Source organism: Schistocerca cancellata, chromosome 4 (genome assembly GCF_023864275.1).
Source record: "Schistocerca cancellata isolate TAMUIC-IGC-003103 chromosome 4, iqSchCanc2.1, whole genome shotgun sequence".
In the NCBI taxonomy this organism is placed as follows: Eukaryota; Metazoa; Arthropoda; class Insecta; order Orthoptera; family Acrididae; genus Schistocerca; species Schistocerca cancellata.
Window position 1 is genome coordinate 273163167 of NC_064629.1, and position 20176 is coordinate 273183342.

Below are 20176 nucleotides of genomic sequence, written 5' to 3' on the forward strand. Positions count from 1 at the left end.
AATTGATGGAATTGGCTCTTTTGTTATTGTTAATAGCTTGTGTGATATGCAAAGTAAAATTGTATTAATTATTTTCCTCCATGTTGTCGACTTATTTGTCATTTGTTATCGATTTTCACATCCATACATGCAGTAATTTTTGCACACTTGCATTTGACAATAGTCTGATTAAAATTATTTGTTGGTTGACAATTTCTGTCGGAGTTGGTTTCCTCCAATCAATGTGTCATGTCCAAACTATCTCTATTCGCCATTTCCAGACTGCCACAATAGCTGATCAATCCACTTCCATTTTCTTGTCTGACTTTATTGGTGTGTTTGAACACCACTCAATCATTTGCTGCCTTGAACCAGATCAGCCTTACACAACATCTTAAGACACTAGGCACAGCTACCTAACTGAACAATACTTTTATGATGCTAGAACTAACTTTAGCGTCAACATATTGTGGAAGGCTGATCTGGCTCAGGGCAGCACATGATCGTTGGGACCAAATAATCTTAAATGAGTGCAATGTAAAGTGGTGGCATAGTGTAACGAAACACTCCTGATGCATATGAGGATGTGGATTTGAGTCTTGTGAGATTCTTTGATATTTTTTGTATCAAAATCTTATCAAAATTACTTCATTATTTTTATTCAGTTAATATGTTGGATGCAAATTTATTTCTAACTCATTGTCGTTTTTGACATTGTATTTACCTTTTATTTCCTTGTATTTCTTCTTCATATCATTCTTTTCTCATTGGGAATCAACTTGTCACTTGTAACCCGTAGCCAAATGCAAACCAGGACTGCTCATCAGTTGGTAAGTTGGCAGTTCATGCAGCTTGTGTGAGGGTAGTTTTAGGTGCATTAATTAGTGAAAGAAGAAATTAGTTTCCTTTTAGCACTGAAACAGAATTTTTTTGTCTTGAGTTTGCTTAGAGAATAGCTTCAGCTAGTTTCCTGCCGCATGCTTGGTGTTGGATGTTTCACCATCAAGCTAGGCCAGGCAATGGCATTAGGTGTGAGGCTCTGCTCCGACTGCCTGTGGCCACATGGCATTAAATGCTATTATTGTTGTGAACAAAGTGAGATCGATTACAGTTCTTCTGTGAATGCTGACAGCCATTTTCTAGGATATATTGCACATCGTGAGGTTATGGTTAGGTTATCAAATGAGTTTAAATTCAGGGCTATAAAATGTCGTATCTGCCACAGGTATGCCATTGCTCACTCCAAAACCAGTTGTCGGAAGAGTACGTCATATTCCTGCCATTTCATAATGGCCACTTGCAACTCTGCATAGAGTTACATGTATACGTCTCCCATCCTTTCATAATCCCAACCTGTGCTCTGCCGCTACTGAGCTTAACCTACTTTTTTTAACATCAAAATTAAATTGAACAGCACTTGCTAAGTGACCCGCTCTGTTTGTTGTCTATAATTCGGCAGCAGCCAGTGTGCCAACACTGTAGCAACAAGTGACAGATGCCAACTAACAAGTAATTTTAATGAAGCTATAGCGCAGTGTTCATTTTAAAATGGTTTCTATGGTTTTCGATAATTGGGGTGTTTATGTGTCAAACAGTAGTCAGCTCATTGAACCTATTGACAGGGCATGTCTAGCACAATTGTCTTCCTAGTTAAGTTTATTTTTTTGTAAATCCACATTTACAGTAATTAGATTTACTGTTCTTCAATCTCCTTCGTTCACAAAGAACATTAATTCCACATTTATTGGAATCACAAAAAAACACTTCACTTGCCCAAAAGCCGTATGGTATCCTCATTTCACATGGCAGACAATTCCATTTCTTTGCTAGATACAATAGGTGTGACATCCAGCAAAATTTTGCTCCAGCACTAAGTAAAACATAAAGACAATCTGCTTCCATCAGTTCAGAACTTTATATTTCACAATGCATGTGAACTTAATGCAATGTTTTCTTTTATTGAATTAAGTTAATTATCAATAACATGGTAATTATTTAATTATAACAATATTTGTGTTTTTGTTTGTGATAAATATATTATCAACTGTTCCAGGTAAAACAAAATATTTCTTTAAGCAAATGCAAGGACATGTCCCTATCCCCTTTTTTGGTTCTGCATTTGCTGTTGTGTGTGTGTGTGTGTGTGTGTATGGTTCAGACACTGTGTTTCCAGGCCAAAATATTATAAAGGTAAAGAGTCTGGTGTACCTGAGCAAGCACTTGGTAATATTGTGCTGTGTTAAGATACTGTATACTTACTTTCCGTAAAACAAGTTTGTTACAGGGAAAGTCTATTTAATAAATTTTATAGTAGTTCTTTACCTTCTTTAGGAAGACCATGTGACTCCTCAGAAGAGATTGAGGATCATGGATACAAGGAAAACCAATTGCCTAGCTATTTTAAACATGAAATGTATGACGGTGTATCCTGACTGCATTATGCAATCAGTAACTGAACAGAGGGGTAACAAGGAAAAAGTGAGTATCCAATCTGGGTTCTGCTTGGAGAAAATTTTGCATGATCAGTTGAGAGAATACTTACATTTTTTTAATGTTCTTAATTAAATAATTGATACATTTTTGTCTTACAGGTTCTTGGAAAGCTACATAAGGATTTGGCATTGCCATGCCAGCCTAATTAGCAAGTGGGTACATACATCCTTCACTTCTAAGGGAAATAAAACATTTAGTACTCAATGGAACGACATTTCTAAGTCATTAAGTTGGCTCTAGATAGATTTGTTGATAACAATTTCACTGGGACACACATACTAGGTCAAATGAATACTACCTTTCACACCACGGAGAAATTGATCTACAGTCACATTTATCAGACCCTGTATGGTACAAATAAAGTATTCTTCGACGAGACTTGACTGCAGAATCAGGTTGATGAGTGGCACAAGGAATCGAGTAATCACATGATTTACTACAGACATTGTACGGCTGCCAATGGAGAAGTGAATCCATTACTTTTTGCTAACGAAGATGTTAGCATAGAGATATTTTGAAGAAGTATGGGGATAGTTGTTTGTTAGACGCAACATACAAAACATATGATATTCCTTTATTTTTTATAGCTGTGAAGAGTAATGTTGGCTATATGGTTGTCGCTTTTTTATTCTATTATTCAGGTTGAAAATGCAAGATCCATTCATGAAGCGCTAGACATTTTCGAGGACTGGAACAAGCATTGGAATCCCCTCTATTGGGTTACTGATTGGGGAAGATGTTTAAAAATAAATATAATCAACATGTACCAAACGACATGAAGACATTTCTGGATATATGGCAAGAAATTTCAGAATCACCAACAGAGAGAATTTAGAGATCGTGTAGAAGAGGTGCAAACACATGAGGTTTCTCAGAGAAACGAGCGTGCATGGCCATACTTTAAACAGCAATGGCTCTCAGTGTGTGGAAGATGGGTGAAAGCGTATGAGGGCAAGACTAGATTTGCAATCAGTGACACTACAAAAGGAGTTGAAGCCATGAACACAGTTGTAAAACATTTTTTGCTAAAACTCAATGCAGACAGCACTTTAATGGGCGTTACTAAGATTATAATAAATCAGCATCTTCCAAGCCTAATAAGAAAGTGCTGTCCGCAGAATTCTGTTGTGAAAACACATAACAAAGATCTTCCACTGTTTCTGCTTAAAGAACAAATGAGCTTGTGAAACATCATGCAGTGATATGCATCACCAAAAGTTGAGTTAACTGGGAGATCAGTTTTTAGGAGATCGGATGTTTCATTTTGTGTTGAGAGTGCAATGTCCAAAAACTATAAGTATGTCGTGAACTTTGATATACTAGAGTGCACATATGAAGATTGTCTGAGATATAAATACCCATCCAATCATTTCTGTGCAATATTTATTTTTTACCCAAAGTGGCATTTGGATAAAATGCCAGAAAGTTATAAGAATAGCCCTTTAATCTGTCTTGATGCAATGTATGGGGTTGGCTTCAGAAGTGGCTCTTCACTAATTTCGTATGAAGGCAAATATAGATGGTCTCGTTGAAACCCCAAATATTCTTTTGCAGCAGTTTGCAACAAGAGAGCTGTGTACATACAATTGCAACAACAGTGAAACATTAAAAAATCACTCAGCAACTGTGTCCAAGATTTGCAATTAGTATACCCTGAAGTTGTTGGTCTCCTATTAGCAGTGCCATCAAGTTCCAAACAATAGACAAGAAAGATGCCAAAAACGACATGTGATCTGTCTTAAACACATTGGAACTTTCCGTTTGAAGGGTAAGAAATGACAGTTTATTTGTATTTTACATAGCTATTTGTGTATGTAAAATACAAATAAGATCCGTCATTTCTGATCCTCAAGATGAAGTGCTACGAGGTCATAACGTTGGTCTGATTTTAAACTTTGTTGCACATTTGAATTTCGATGTAGCGGTAGATAAAATATTATAAAAAGGGTAATTGCTACACTTATGTGTGTGTGCATGCACACATACACTTTTGCAAAGTGCCTTGTTGACCAAAAGATAACGTTCCAACAGACTTTCTGTTATGCTTTTGTGCAACTCAGCATCTTCACTATTTGGTGAGTAGCAACAACTACCCTTTTCATAATATTGTTACATTCCATCCTGGATTTTTCATTGTTCATAAGATAAGATTATTCTTACGAATTAGACATAACTGTTATTTGGTCTTAATGTTGTTAATTTATTTGTTAGTCTGAGTTATGATGGATTTCTGGGCAGTCAATCCATGCGAAAATTCACACTAGATAGCAACAAGACTGTTGTATTACAGGGATAACTTGGAAGATTGATAGTGTTGCTGAAAGAAAACAATCCATTTAGTGTTTCACGTGTTTATTAAATTGTCATTTGTTGTTGGACATAGATGTTTGCGACTTGATTGTAACTTTTGAACAGTTTCACAGAAATACAAGAATCTTTTGTAATGAGAAGTATACATCGTTACTTGGGTAAAGGAAATACAAATCAGGGTCAATACAACTACCTTATTGACTTTCCACAGAGAAATATTTTTCACTACTACTACTTAAAAAGTCACATGTGTGATACAGTTTACTTACAGAACTTGGTATAAAGATCTCCCTTATTTGTATTTTAGATAGCTCTTATTGTTTGACCTTCAAATTGAATGCTATGACCTCCACATGATCTATTCTTTGGTAGTTAATTATTTATGAAGGCACAAATACATGAACATTATAATGAGAGGGATCTTTATGCCAGGTCCTGTAAAATTAAAGGCACCTTACTTAATATTATTGTTGGGAATTAGATGGCACAGCTGTGGGGAGAATGGTTAAGGTATCAATGTGATCCTCTATATTTGTTTCCTCGAATGTATGCTCATTGCTACTGTCTTCGTTTGAAATTACTGCAGAGACACTTCTGAAGCCAAACCCGAACATATAATGAAGACAGATTTATGGGCTATTCCTGCAGCTTTCTGGTATTTTATCAAAACCCCACTCTGGATAGAAAATAAATATTGCACAGAAATGCTTGTATGGGTATTTATATATCTGAAAATCTTCACCCATGCAGTTTGGTAGAGCAAAGTGTACAACATAATTACAGTCTCTGAACATTGTACTCTCCATACAAGACAAACTGTCCAACCTCACATTCACTAATCTTGCAGTTAACTCAACTTTTGCTGTGGATATCACTGCATGACATGTTTCACAAACAGCTGTTAATGCAAAAACAATGGAATGTCTCTGTAAGGATTTGATGGCAGTATTCTGCAGATAGTACATTATAATTAAGCTTGGACAAAACTGATCTCTTATATCATTAGTAACCCTCTTCAAAGTCCTGTCTGTATTCCATTTTAGGAAAAAAACGTTTACAATCTTGTTCATTGGTTCAGCTCCATTTGTAATGTCAATGGTGTCAAAATTACCCTTGTCCTCATAAGCTTCCACCCTCTTTTCATGAACTGATAGCCACTGCTGTTAAACATACGGTGATGCATTTTTGTTTCCATGAGATGCCTCATTATCTCTTCTGTATGATCTGTAAATTCTCTGTGGGTGATTCTCAAATTTCTTGCCACATGGCCAGGAATCTCTTCATGTCATTTGGTATATATTCAGCCATCTTCCTCAAGCCTGTTTCTGGAAGAAAAGGCAGAAGTAAACTTTTGTCTGAGGAAATGCTTGTTCAGTTGCATTGGCAGCCAAACTCCCCAAATGGGGCCTCTCGGCCAACAATGGCATACAATCATTTCCATTTATCTCTGACTATGAAAAATCAGTAACCCTGTAAATGGGTTTTCAATCCTTGTTCCAATCCTTGAATCGGCTAGCATTTCATGACTGGGTCTTCCATTTTCAACCTGAATGAAAAACAAAAACAAATATCTCGTTTACAACTATTAAAAAAATAAAGGCATATCATATGTTGTTGTTGTTGTTGTTGTTGTTGTTTTGTATGTTGCAAATAACAAACAACTATCCTTGTACTTCTTCAAAAGATCTTTTTGCTAACAGCTCTGATAGAAAAACTTAATGGTTTCACTCCTCCATTGGCATCTGTACCATGTCTGTAATAAATAATGCGATTGCTTGGTTCTTTGTGCCACTCATCAACCTGATTCTGCAATCTAGTCTCGTCAAACAATGCTTTATTTGTACATTACAAGATCCAATATGTGTGACCATAAATTTTTTTCAGTGGGGTAAAATGTAGTATTCATGCTACCTGGTATGTGTGTCCCGGTGAAATTATCGATAAATGTATCTAGAGCGAACTTACTGGCTATATGATGTCATTCCATCGTGCACCTGAATTCGTATTTTCTTTACAAGATTTCAGTAAAATGTGTGTGTGTGTGTGTTGATTGGCTGAAGAAGCAAAGAGAGAGTCAGAGAGAGTCTTTCAGCTATCTTTGTGACTGTTAAAGGAGCTGCTTTGGTAAACAGTTCCTCAGTTGGTGATTGTGGAGGATATTGCCATAGACATAGTGTTGATCCACTGTCAGGTGGTAAACGTAGGATTTCCTTCCAGTATGAGCCAAGTCAAGTAAAACTGTTGTTGGAAAAATGTTTTCCATTCTTAAACTGGGTATTTGTAACGCATTACGTTGGATTGCAGTCCATGTGTCAACACTTAAAAATGTTTAGTGCTTCACTTATGACTATTTCATTTTTTCAATGCTATTCAGTGTCAAATAAGTTAAATTTTCAGTTAACCATTTGAGCTTTTTATTTTCTGTGCGGAAGATGAATTTATGTTCATGTAATATTTCTAATGTTGATACTGGTAAGGTGTAATCATATGTAAATGCCCAATAAAATACACTCCTGGAAATTGAAATAAGAACACCGTGAATTCATTGTCCCAGGAAGGGGAAACTTTATTGACACATTCCTGGGGTCAGATACATCACATGATCACACTGACAGAACCACAGGCACATAGACACAGGCAACAGAGCATGCACAATGTCGGCACTAGTACAGTGTATATCCACCTTTCGCAGCAATGCAGGCTGCTATTCTCCCATGGAGACGATCGTAGAGATGCTGGATGTAGTCCTGTGGAACAGCTTGCCATGCCATTTCCACCTGGCGCCTCAGTTGGACCAGCGTTCGTGCTGGACGTGCAGACCGCGTGAGACGACGCTTCATCCAGTCCCAAACATGCTCAATGGGGAACAGATCCGGAGATCTTGCTGGCCAGGGTAGTTGACTTACACCTTCTAGAGCACGTTGGGTGGCACGGGATACATGCGGACGTGCATTGTCCTGTTGGAACAGCAAGTTCCCTTGCCGGTCTAGGAATGGTAGAACGATGCGTTCGATGACAGTTTGGATGTACCGTGCACTATTCAGTGTCCCCTCGACGATCACCAGTGGTGTACGGCCAGTGTAGGAGATCGCTCCCCACACCATGATGCCGGGTGTTGGCCCTGTGTGCCTCGGTCGTATGCAGTCCTGATTGTGGCGCTCACCTGCACGGCGCCAAACACGCATACGACCATCATTGGCACCAAGGCAGAAGCGACTCTCATCGCTGAAGACGACACGTCTCCATTCGTCCCTCCATTCACGCCTGTCGCGACACCACTGGAGGCGGGCTGCACGATGTTGGGGCGTGAGCGTAAGACGGCCTAACGGTGTGCGGGACCGTAGCCCAGCTTCATGGAGACGGTTGCGAATGGTCCTCGCCGATACCCCAGGAGCAACAGTGTCCCTAATTTGCTGGGAAGTGGCGGTGCGGTCCCCTACAGCACTGCGTAGGATCCTACGGTCTTGGCGTGCATCCGTGCGTCGCTGCGGTCCGGTCCCAGGTCGACGGGCACGTGCACCTTCCGCCGACCACTGGCGACAACATCGATGTACTGTGGAGGCCTCACGCCCCACGTGTTGAGCAATTCGGGGGTACGTCCACCCGGCCTCCCGCATGCCCACTATACGCCCTCGCTCAAAGTCCGTCAACTGCACACACGGTTACGTCCACGCTGTCGGGGCATGTTACCAGTGTTAAAGACTGCGATGGAGCTCCGTATGCCACGGCAAACTGGCTGACACTGACGGCGGCGGTGCACAAATGCTGCGCAGCTAGCGCCATTCGACGGCCAACACCGCGGTTCCTGGTGTGTCCGCTGTGCCGTGCGTGTGATCATTGCTTGCACAGCCCTCTCGCAGTGTCCGGAGCAAGTATGGTGGGTCTGACACACCGGTGTCAATGTGTTCTTTTTTCCATTTCCAGGAGTGTAGATTGATTTTTATATATTTTGTTTGTGTATAATAATCCCATAGCTTGGCGGCCTGATTTGTGGCTATAAGATATTATCATTTCATGGGAAATTAGGCAATAACAGATCAGAAATTGTGTACAGAAGATACCTAATTATCAATGCCTGTAAGCAGCTAAAGGTCTGGATTTAATTATAATTTCATTCTTCGAGAGCTGCAAGATCACCAATGATATCTATACAGATACCAGCTTCACATAAATTAGTAAGGTTTTTACTGACGATTATTCACCATAGCTGACAAAACAGCCTGCAATAAGTAGTAGTACTACATAATGGTGATGCCTTAGTAAAACTTGAAACTTTTAACTGGTTTAGTTTAGCAGGAGCAAAGCAAATTCTTCAAGGTATGTTTCACATGCAATGAAGGAACCTCTCAGCCTTGATGTCATGTAATTTTGCGCTGTGCTGCTAAGTTTTCCTTTTAGATTTATTAAATTTCTTAAAGGGGCTTCTGTTACAAACACTAGCAATCCACAAATGTACCGTATGTGACTTATATTCCTTACGTATCACAACCTTATTTCAGCTTCATCCTGTCATTTCTGGTAACTGCTACCATGGAAGAGTAGATTTGTTACTCAAAATAGTAGCCACATTAAGGAAGATTAAGAAAAGTCATTTACAAACTAGTAAAAAGGAGGCAGGGTTCCCCAAAATTATAAAGGATGCAACTGGATTAAGTCCTTTCCATATCCTTTCGGGAGATTTCATCCAGCTGAATTCTACTGCAGAGATATGACAAATATCTCGTTGCAAGTGCCTTGGTCGTGAATCCAGTTTGTGTAACAGCTACTGGTATGTGTAATAGACTAACCAAAAACCTTAGTGTTATATGATGTGAGCAGAAAATCCTTTATTAAATGCACAAAGTACTGGTAAGTAACTGCCTTCGTTTATGGACCATTTTCCAAAAACATACACTTTTTGTCAAGGCATTCAGATTGTACATCATCTTTCTGAATATTTTCATTGTAGCACAAATAATGGAGATTGTTCAACTTACCTGTACGCTAAGGTGCATTAGATTGTATATAAAATTCATGCAAAACAGTAGAGTTGGAATATGAGCTCTTACTTCAGCTGATTACTATAGTGAGAGAAATTAATTGGAATATATTATAGGAGACAGATGAAGACTAGATGGGAGACTAAGAGACTAATTTCACATGGTGATGAAAGACCCGCACCCAAACAATACACTTGAAGTAGACATTCCCTCACATTTGTAGAGATCCTTCAGACAGCCAAGTCAAAGTATTCCATGTGGTATGCTAGATAAGAGACAAGCGAAATACATTCACATTTCAGATTGAAGTAATAATTTATATTCCAAAAAAGACAGGCACTGAAAGTTGTGAATATTACAGAACTATCAATGTGGCAAGTCATGGTTGTAGTTGGACACAAATTAATTACAGAAGAATGGAAAAACTGGTAGGTGCCAACTGACCTCAGGAAACATCGCTTTGGTATCTGGAAAAAAGTAGCAACAGATGACGCACTATTGCTCCTAAATTCTGAAGGTTGCAAGGATAAAATACAAAGACTAAAATTTGTACACTGATGAAACAGTAAGATGTAAAGACATGAAAAGTGTGAAGTGCTGGGGAAGGGAGTGAGATGGGGAGTGAAGTATTGTATAAGATGAAACCACGATTTACAGTATGTGTGTTTAAAGGGATATTGGTCCTGTGCAACAGGAATTTTGTGTACAGTCCTTCCTGTGATCTGTATTACTAATCTTTTGAGGGGAATGGAAATATTAAAGTAATGGTATACAAATTCAACGAAAGTTTTTTTACTCATCAGTGTCATCTTCAAGTCCAAATGATTCAACATGCATTTAAAATGCTTGGCTGTCTATTATGACACTGTCTGTAGCTCTTGCCAGTTCATTACACATAATTCGAAGATTCAACAGTGGAAAGAAAGACCTGACATAAAAGTAGCATTCACTGAGCTATTGGATATAACAATTGTTCTACCCTGACAATATTTTACGTATAAATTATAGCCATAAGAGTTACTTATCAACTGAATTGGGTGTACACAGCTATGATCAACATAATAAACCGACAATAAATACCAGTGATATCTTTAAGTACTCATCTTAGCAACTGATATGGCTACACATTTGTGCTGATAAATGTAGCCGTGTTTAACATTCTCGGATGGATTTCTCTTCATTAGATTCAGTTCTCATTCTATAGACCCAAAAATGGGACAGTTTTTATGGATGTGGAATATGTCAAAGGGTAACACAAAAAACAAAGAACATGTGAATATTGATCATTCATCAGGAGACTGTCAAGATATGTGCATACATTACAGTAAACTGGAACTGCCAATATTTACAGAAATAATACACTCAGATTGAAATAGTTATGCACTTTTAACAAATTCATCATACACAAAACACCTAATCTTTACTGTTGTGACCAACTGCTGTAAAACCAAATCTAAGACATTTTTACTTAAGCTGGTCTAACAGTCTCTGTTAAGATACTCACCTATAGAGTAGGAGCTGCCTGCCTAAAAATCTTTCAAACTGTTTAAACTGTGCTGTTTCTGAAACAAAGTTTTTAATGGTTGCTGGCAAATTATTGAAAATATGTGTTCCTGTTTACTGGACCCCTGTTTGGACCAAAGTATGCAATTCAGATCTTATTGTTCCTAGTATTTGACTATGTGCTGAGCTATTGTTTTGAGATACACATACATTATTTGCAACAAATTTCTTTAAGTGATAAATATACTGAGAAGCATTAGTTAGAATATCCACTTCCTTGATCAGATTTGTACATGATTATCTGGAATTTACACCACAAGTGAGGAAACTGATATACTGTGATATGTCAAAGGCATTTGACTGTGTAAATTACAATATCCTTTAAGTAAATTAGAATATTTTGGTGCTACAGGAAATGATGCAAAATGGTTCAAATCTTATCTCTGGCAGGAAACAAAAGGTATTATTAGGAAAGAGAGATGTATTAAGCTATCAGGCATCATCCAACTGGGAACTAATTATGTGTGGGGTCCCACAAGGTTCCATCTTAGGGCCCTTACTTTTTCTTGTGTATATCAATGATCCTCCATCAGTAACATTACCAGATGTCAAGTTTGTTTGTTTGCCGATAATACAGATATCAAGTGAAGTCTTAGAAAGATCAGCTAATAAGATATTTGTGAACATTAATCACTGGTTCCTAGCCATTTCCTTGTCAATAAACTTTGAAACAACACACTACATTCAGTTCAGAACTTGTAAAGGGTGTCCCACAAGTATATGTCTAACATACAATGACAAGCAGATAGAAGTGGACAGTGTTAAATTCTTGGTATTACAGCTTGATAATAAATTGAACTAGGGGGAGCATACCACAGAACTGCTGAAGCATCTTAACAAATCTCTATTTGCAATGTGAATGGTGTCAAAGACAGGTGATATAAAAATGAAAAAGCTGGCATACAATGCATACTTTCATTCCTAATGTCATATTGAATTATATTTTGGGGTAATTCATAAAGCCAAGCTAAAGTTTTCCGTGCACAAAAGAGTGCAATAAGAGTTATATGTGGTGTGAACTCAAGAACATCCTGCAGAAGCTCGTTTAGGGAACTAGAGATACCAACTACTGCTTCCCAATATATTTATTCCTTAATGAAATTTGTCATTAAAAATATACCACTTTTTTGGAATCAATACCAGAAATAAGAATAATCTTCACAAGGATTTAAAGTCACTTACTCTTGTACAAAATGGTGTCCATTTCTCAGGAACACACGTGTTTCAGTAACTTTCCAGCAGCCATAAAAAGCTTAACTGATGTATTTCAATTTAAGAGAAGCCTAAACGATTTATTGGTGGCCAACTCCTTGTACTCCATTGATGACCTATAGGACATGTAGAGGGTACTGAGTACATAACATTTTGAATAGGAACCCATGTCTGGAAACGTATCGTTTCCATTCTACAACAGTTTCAATGCAGATGATTATCTCATCCACACCCACGTGAGGAATGTACTTGGGCGCGACCCAATACAATTGTTGCAATCCATTTGAAACGAATACTGACTCGTTCCGCTATTGCTTACGCATTTGCATTACAACTTACACCTTATGGTTTACATTAGTTGACAACGAGAACCCAGCATCTACGGCTCCAGCCGCAATTTAGCGATGAATTACAACAGCGGCTCTATGTGGCGACCACCAACGTTCTTACACACATTGTACCTCCGAAGCATATTCTGGTACACTCTCTCCATCCCATCTGGTGTCTCTTCAGTGTCTTGTGCAGCGGCCAGAACTCGTGCCAGCAGATCTACAGGTGTCTCATAAATTAGGCTCTTCATTTGACCCCACAAGAATTACTCCATAGAGGTTAAATCTGGCGCTCGTGGTGACCACGCGGTTGGACCACCACGGCCAATCCACCTTTCACCATATCGTCTGTTGAGATGTCTCCGGACAGCCAGTGAAAAGTGAGGTGGTGCTCCATCATGCTGAAACCACATTTCCTGATCGACATTCCTGACAGACATTCAATGGCACAGCTTCCAAGAACAGGTCCGTTACGTGTCATAGGAAAACTAAGTATGCGGGACCAGTGAGCTTGGATGGAAGGAGGTATGGTCCAATCACAAGACCATCCAGAATACCTGCCCACACGTTAATTCCAAACCTGTCTTGAAATATCTGAACATGCATGGCATGTGGGTTTTCGTCCACCAAGACATCGCTATTTCGATCATTCAGAACACAATCCCTTGTGAACCTACATTCATCTGTGAAGAGAACTCAACATGGAAACACTGGCGCGTCGATGCAACGGTGCAGGAAGCATGTGCAGAAGGCGACGTTTTGTGGAAAGTCTGCTGGACCCAAAGCGTGTACCCTTTGTAAGTGGTACGGATGTAATTGTTGCTCATGCAGGATGTCCAAGATGGTACTGTGACTAACAGCCACTGCACGCGCAATTGCTCGTGACCTCGTTGACGGCCTATCTTCAATGCAACGCAGTACACCTTCTTCAAATTCGGGAGTGCGGCGTCGCCGTGGAGCACCACAGTCCTGTCTTCTCACGGTGAAAGTACCCGTTTCTCGTAGCCGTTGTGTAACATGGGCAAACAGTTTGTGCGATGCCGTGTGACGCTGTGGAAAATGTTCGTGATACAGCTGAATTGCAGCTCTTCCGTTACCTCCAGCTTCGCCATACACAAGGAGCATGTCTGTGTATTCCGCAAACGTGTACCGCACCATGTTTCCTCTATCGGTAATGCAAAAGTATTGACTTGGTCTCACAGCTAAGCGCACAGTAAGTGACACCTGGGGATCGTTTCACGTAGAACACGTCATCGTGTCTACCCTGTTGCATACCAGGACAGGGAACTCTGAGACGTTTCTCTTGCCCTAAGCAAACGTTGACAAGGTACACATCTGAACTGAAACTGTCGTAGTACGGAAACGATACGATTCCGGACAAGGGTTCCTATTCAGAATGTTCTGTACTCACTACCTTCTACATGTCCTAGAAGTTTGTAACGGGAATTTTCGACCACCCTGTATATAAGTGCAATCTAACTTCTGCACCATTTCAGTGCAGTAATGTGTTCATTGTAAATAAGTATTGTAGTAGTTCTATTATATGTTTATTACCTTATAAATAAATAAAACATTTTTTAAATTCAGTGCATTAATGCGATCTTAGTAAATGAGAGTTTGTAAAATGATTCTTTCATATAGTGTTCATTAAAAAATATGACGATAATTCCACTTGGGACCTGTGAAAGGTACATCAGCTTATTTGTTTCAGCTGTAAATATTTGTCATGTATTATTGTTTTTCTGACAGGTTCTACTTCGTCGAGGGTCTTCTCACTACAGATCAATTGGAACGAAAATAAATCTGATTTATTCTTATCACATGCTTCTGCAGTCTAAAAGTTTTTGCTCAGTCTGACGAGGTACCTCAAAATATGAAAGCAAACAAAGTATGCAAGTTTCTTCTATTTATATCTCCTACATCTGACATCATTCACATTGCAAATACAAACTTGTTTAAGTGCTTCAGCAATTTTGTGGCACACCCCCTTCCTAAATGAATTTATTATTGAGTTCTAACCCCAGAAATTTAACACTGTCAACCGCTTCTATTTGCATGTCTTCATACATTATACACATGCTGGAAACAAATATTTTACTATCTGCACATAGTGGGTCTTTTCAAAGTTTAATGACAGTGAAAATTTGATTAGTAGCCATTTCTAAATCTGTACTTGACTTTCTATTTATTGCATTGTTTGTGTCATGTGCCACCAAAACAAACTTAGCATCTGGCAGTTTAATAGACAAGAGGTCATTACTGTAGACAGGAATAAACAACAGATTCAAGATGGAACCTTGAGGAGCACCACATGTAATTTCTTTCCAATAAGATGAAGACTGTGTGCTTACTCTGCAATGACAGCCTTTGTTTCCTGTTAGTTAAGTCAGACTCGAACCATTTTGCAGAACTGCCAGTGGCATCACAATATTCTAATTCTCTTGAGAGAAAGCTGTGATTCATAGTCAAAGGCTTTTGACAGATCACAGAAAATGTCAGTAGCCTCTAATTCTTTATCTTATCAATTATTCCCAAAGTATGTGTAAATACTCTTCTCTATGTCAGTAAGCATAAGGAACCCAAACTGTGACTTGGATATGTTGTTTGCAGTTGGATGCTTAAGAAGATGCTTAGACACAGACTTTTCAAACATTTTTGGAGAAGCCAGCAAAAGTGAAAATGATCAAAAATTTGACAGTATCTCTTTAATCCCCTTCTTGTAAAGAGGCTTAACTTAAGCATATTTTAGCCTGTCTGAAAATGTTTCACTGATAAGAGATTGATTACACAAATAACTTGAGTCACAACTCAACTCACATGAACACTCTTTGAATAACTTCACTAGAATACTTTAAGAATTTTGTAATGGATACTACTTTTTATGGATAACTGAGTGTCATTTCCATTTTACTGAAGTTATTTGCAGGGAGTGGTCTCAGATGGTCAATTTCACTGTTATCTGAACCTGATAACCTCAACTTGTCAGTAACAGAAACAAAGTACTGTACCTATTTAAGAAGTTTGCAACACTACATGCATTTGTTACTAATGTCTCATTTATTTTAATTTGAAGTGTTACTGGAGTTTTCAAAATGTAGAACCTGTCATCTACAACAAGTTTAAATAACACAGGGCTTTATCTCAATAGGAAGCCAGAGTGCTACTTACTTTACAGATGACAGCAGAAACTATTTTCCTTCACTGTTATCTGAAAGGTAAATAGTAGCCTGTCTTCCTAACCACAGTTAATGTAACATAGCTGTTAATGCAGTCGTCTTAAATCTGGTCATCTTGCTAGACAGTAGTGTATGCTATTATATCATTATTTAGAGGATACCAGATGCAAAGCAGTAGTAAAACAAGTGTTTTCTGGAGACAGTTTCTTAATCAAAACTGTGTAGCACAATAAATACCTTACACCTCACACCATTTGAACATCTGAATCAAATCTACAGTGACTTTGCATTATGTAGTGCAAATCGTAGAGGTACCATGATACTGGAAGGGTGCAGAACAAATTTTTATATGCTCTCACAGTAAGAATGGTTACAAGAATGCTTTATGAAAAGCTTCATAGTGTTCTGTCGTTTGTTAATTGTTAGTAAAATTTTCAAAAACTGTACAGTCACAACCATATGAGAAGAAAGTCCACATGAACTGGAATCATATACAAAATGAAATATTTCATTCAGCTGTGAAGTGTGCATAGTTAAATTGCCAGGAAAGTGGAAATAATGTGAAAGGTTTAAGATAACACTCTTTGTAACACGGCTTGTCATTTACTCTTCTTTCTTCCTGCTGAGAGAGCTGTGAACTCCGTGGCAAACTGCCTTGTAGCTTGTGAAGTCACGCCATTTACCCATTCTTCTTAAATCGATATACAGTTTTTGTGTGAGGACACTGCATTTCATTATTCAGGCACAACACACAAGTATTCGTACTAATTTGACTGTGGTAGAATGAACACAGGAAGAAGTTTTGTAAATATTTTGTGTTGCCCTTGGAGGTTTCTTGCATGATCCTTCAAAGCCGTTTTTGCATGATCAAAATTCATTTCTATGACCATAGAAACCATTACTAATAAACAAGATTAGAAGCTGTCCTGTAAGGTATGTAGCCAAGCAACCACCACTTAAATGTATAAGAAAGGCTGCTTCTTCCGAAAAGTTGTTTAATAATTAACTAAGAAGACTGCAAAAGGCATTAACTTCCCGTGAGGCATAATTTACAAAACATATCTATTTTTTAACACGAGTAACAGCTTTTGGTAAACCAATATTTTATTATAACTGCACTGGAATCTTACGCATACCAGGAAATAAAAATTAATGGCCTTAGCACGACACTATTCTTAACAGTTTTTTCTCCCTAGCATGAGCTGCGTAATCGACAACAAATGCGATTTCTAGTAAGCAATGGTAATGTTTAGCTTCTCTCTACGGTTATACACGATGGTTTATGGAATGTGTTATGGAAATACTGCATTTATTGTTAAGGTGTAAACGTGATGCACACCTTTTATGCCACCTATTTGGTCCTCGACGGAATAAGCAGATCAATCACAGCGTGGTCAAGAAACATGTAAAATCCGATAAGGCGACAATCCGTACTATTTATTTACTTGTACGTAATTTATAAATACATTTCCATTTCTCCTCTACAGTGTACATGCGATAACAGCCACATCTCTTTCACATTACGGTCACATATCAGCGGATCACACTCGTTTCAACATCATTCAGCAGACACGTACCTACGTGTTAATAAACTTTCCAGTGTGGTTCGAAAAATTTCACCTAACTCGATTCGACCACGGATCTCAATCAGTCGACAAGTGTGCAACGCGTTTGCGTATACGTTTGACGTAACTTCCGAGTGGTTCTAACCACAATGATGTATGTGTTAGGCTTCCGTCCGGATCTCGCACCAAGTGACTTCCATCGGAAGGCGCTTTGGCAGCAATGCTGACGTCAAACAAGCCGTTCAACGTTATCCGTATGCAACGCCCTGATTTTTTCCTGGGAGGCTTTTTGAAGCTTATAAAGCGGTATGACAAATGTTTCAATGTACTTGGAAATTATGTAGAAAAATGAGATATGTCTTATCTTTAATGTCTCATTCGGTTTTTTTTTTTTCCTTTCACACACAACTCTGACCACAGTTAACAGGGGAGACTTATTTTCCAACTCCCCCTCGTATTTATAGTCGATGATGACTTTAATCTACCTCGATATGCTGGAAAAATTATACTTTTAAAGCCGGCGGCAGCCATAAAACGTCATCCCAAATTGTACTGAATGCTTTCTCAGAAAATTATTTTGAACAATTAGTTCATGAGCCCACTCCAAGCGTAAATGGTTGCGAAAGCATACTTGACCTCTTAGCAACAAATAATCCTGGACAAATAGGGAGTATCGTGACGCATACAGGGATTAGCGACCACAACGCACTTGCTGCTAGGCTGAATATCGTAACATCTACAGCCATCACATAGAAATGCAAGGTATGTCTATTTTTTAAAAAAGCTGATAAAAATGCTCTTAACGCCTTTTAAGAGACAGTCTTCACTCCTTCCGATTTGATTATGTAAGCGTAGAGCAGATGTGGAAAGATTTCAAAGAGATAATATCGAAGACAGTTGAGAGACTCATACCACATAAATTAATAAGTGATGGTACTGATCCCCCATGGTGCACAAAACGGATCAAAAGGCTGCTGAAGAAGCAACGGAAAAAGCATGCCAAATTTAGTAGAACGCAAAATCCCAAAGATTGGCAAAGTTTTGCAGAAGTTCGAAATGTAGCGTGTACTTCAATGCGCGATGCTTTTAATAATTTCCACAACGAAATTCTGTCTCTGAATCTGGCAGAAAACCCAAAGTGCTCTGGCACACCAGTGGCAGCACGCAATCAGTACCTTCACTGCGCGATAACAACGGTGAAGTCCATGATGACAGTGCCACCAAAGCAGAGTTATTAAATTCAGTTTTCTGAAATTCCTTCACCAAAGAAGACGAAGTAAATATTGATGATTTCCAATCAAGAATAACTGCCAAGATGAGAAATATAGAAGTAGACATCCTCGGTGTAGCAAAGCAGCTTTAATCACTTAATAAACGCAAAGCCTCCGCTCCAGATTGTATACCAGTCAGGTTCCTTAGAGAGTATGGTGATATAATAGCTCCATATTTAGATATTATATACAACCCTCTCACTCACAGAAAGATCCGTACCTAATGACTGGAAAACTGCTCAAGTCATACCAATACTGAAAAAGGGAAGTAGGAGTAATCCGCTGAATTACAAGCCCGTAATACTAACGTCGATTTGCAGCAGGGATTTTGAACATATACTGTGTTCGAACAATATGAAGTAGGCCTAAGTCGAAGAAAACACTTTATTGTCACATAGTTAACACGGATTCAAGCAATATCGTTCTTGTGAAAGACAACTAGCTTTTTATACTCATGAAGTAATGAGTGCTATCGACAGGGGATGTCAAATTGATTCCACATTATTAGATTTCCAGAAGGCTTTCGACACCGTTCCTCACCAGCGTCTTCTAACCAAACTGCGTGTCTATGGAAGATCGCCTCAGTTGTGCGACTGGATTCATGATTTCCTGTCAGAAAGGTCACAGTTCGTAGTAACAGACAGAAAGTCATTGAGTGAAACGCCCAAGTAATATCCTGCGTTCCCAAGGAAGTGTTACAGGCCCTCTATTGTTCCTGATCTATATTAACGACATAGGGGACTAACTGAGTAGCCGTCTTAGATTATTTACAGATGATGCTGTCATTTACCGTCTTTTAAAGCCATCAGATGACCAAAACGAATTGCAAAATGATTTAGATATGATATCTGTATGATGCGAAAAGTGGCAATTAACCCTGAATAAAGAAAAATGTGAAGTTATTCACATGACAACTAAAAGAAATCAGCTTAATTTCGATTACGCGACAAGTCACACAAATCTGAAAGCTGTAAATTCAATTAAATACTTAAGGATTACAATTACAAATAACCTAAATTGGAACGATGATATAGATAATGTTGTGGGTAGAGCAAACCATAATCTGCGATTCATTGACAGACCACTTAGAGGTGCAACAGGTCTACTCAAGAGACTCCTTATACCATGCTTGTCCTCCTTATTCTAGAGTATTGCTGTGTCGTGTGAGATCGGCATCAGGTGGGACTGACGGATGACATCGAAAAAGTTCAAAGAAGGGGAGCTCGTTTCGCATTATCGCGAAATAAGGGAGATAATGCCACAGACATTATTCCTGAATTAGAGTGGCAATCATTGCAA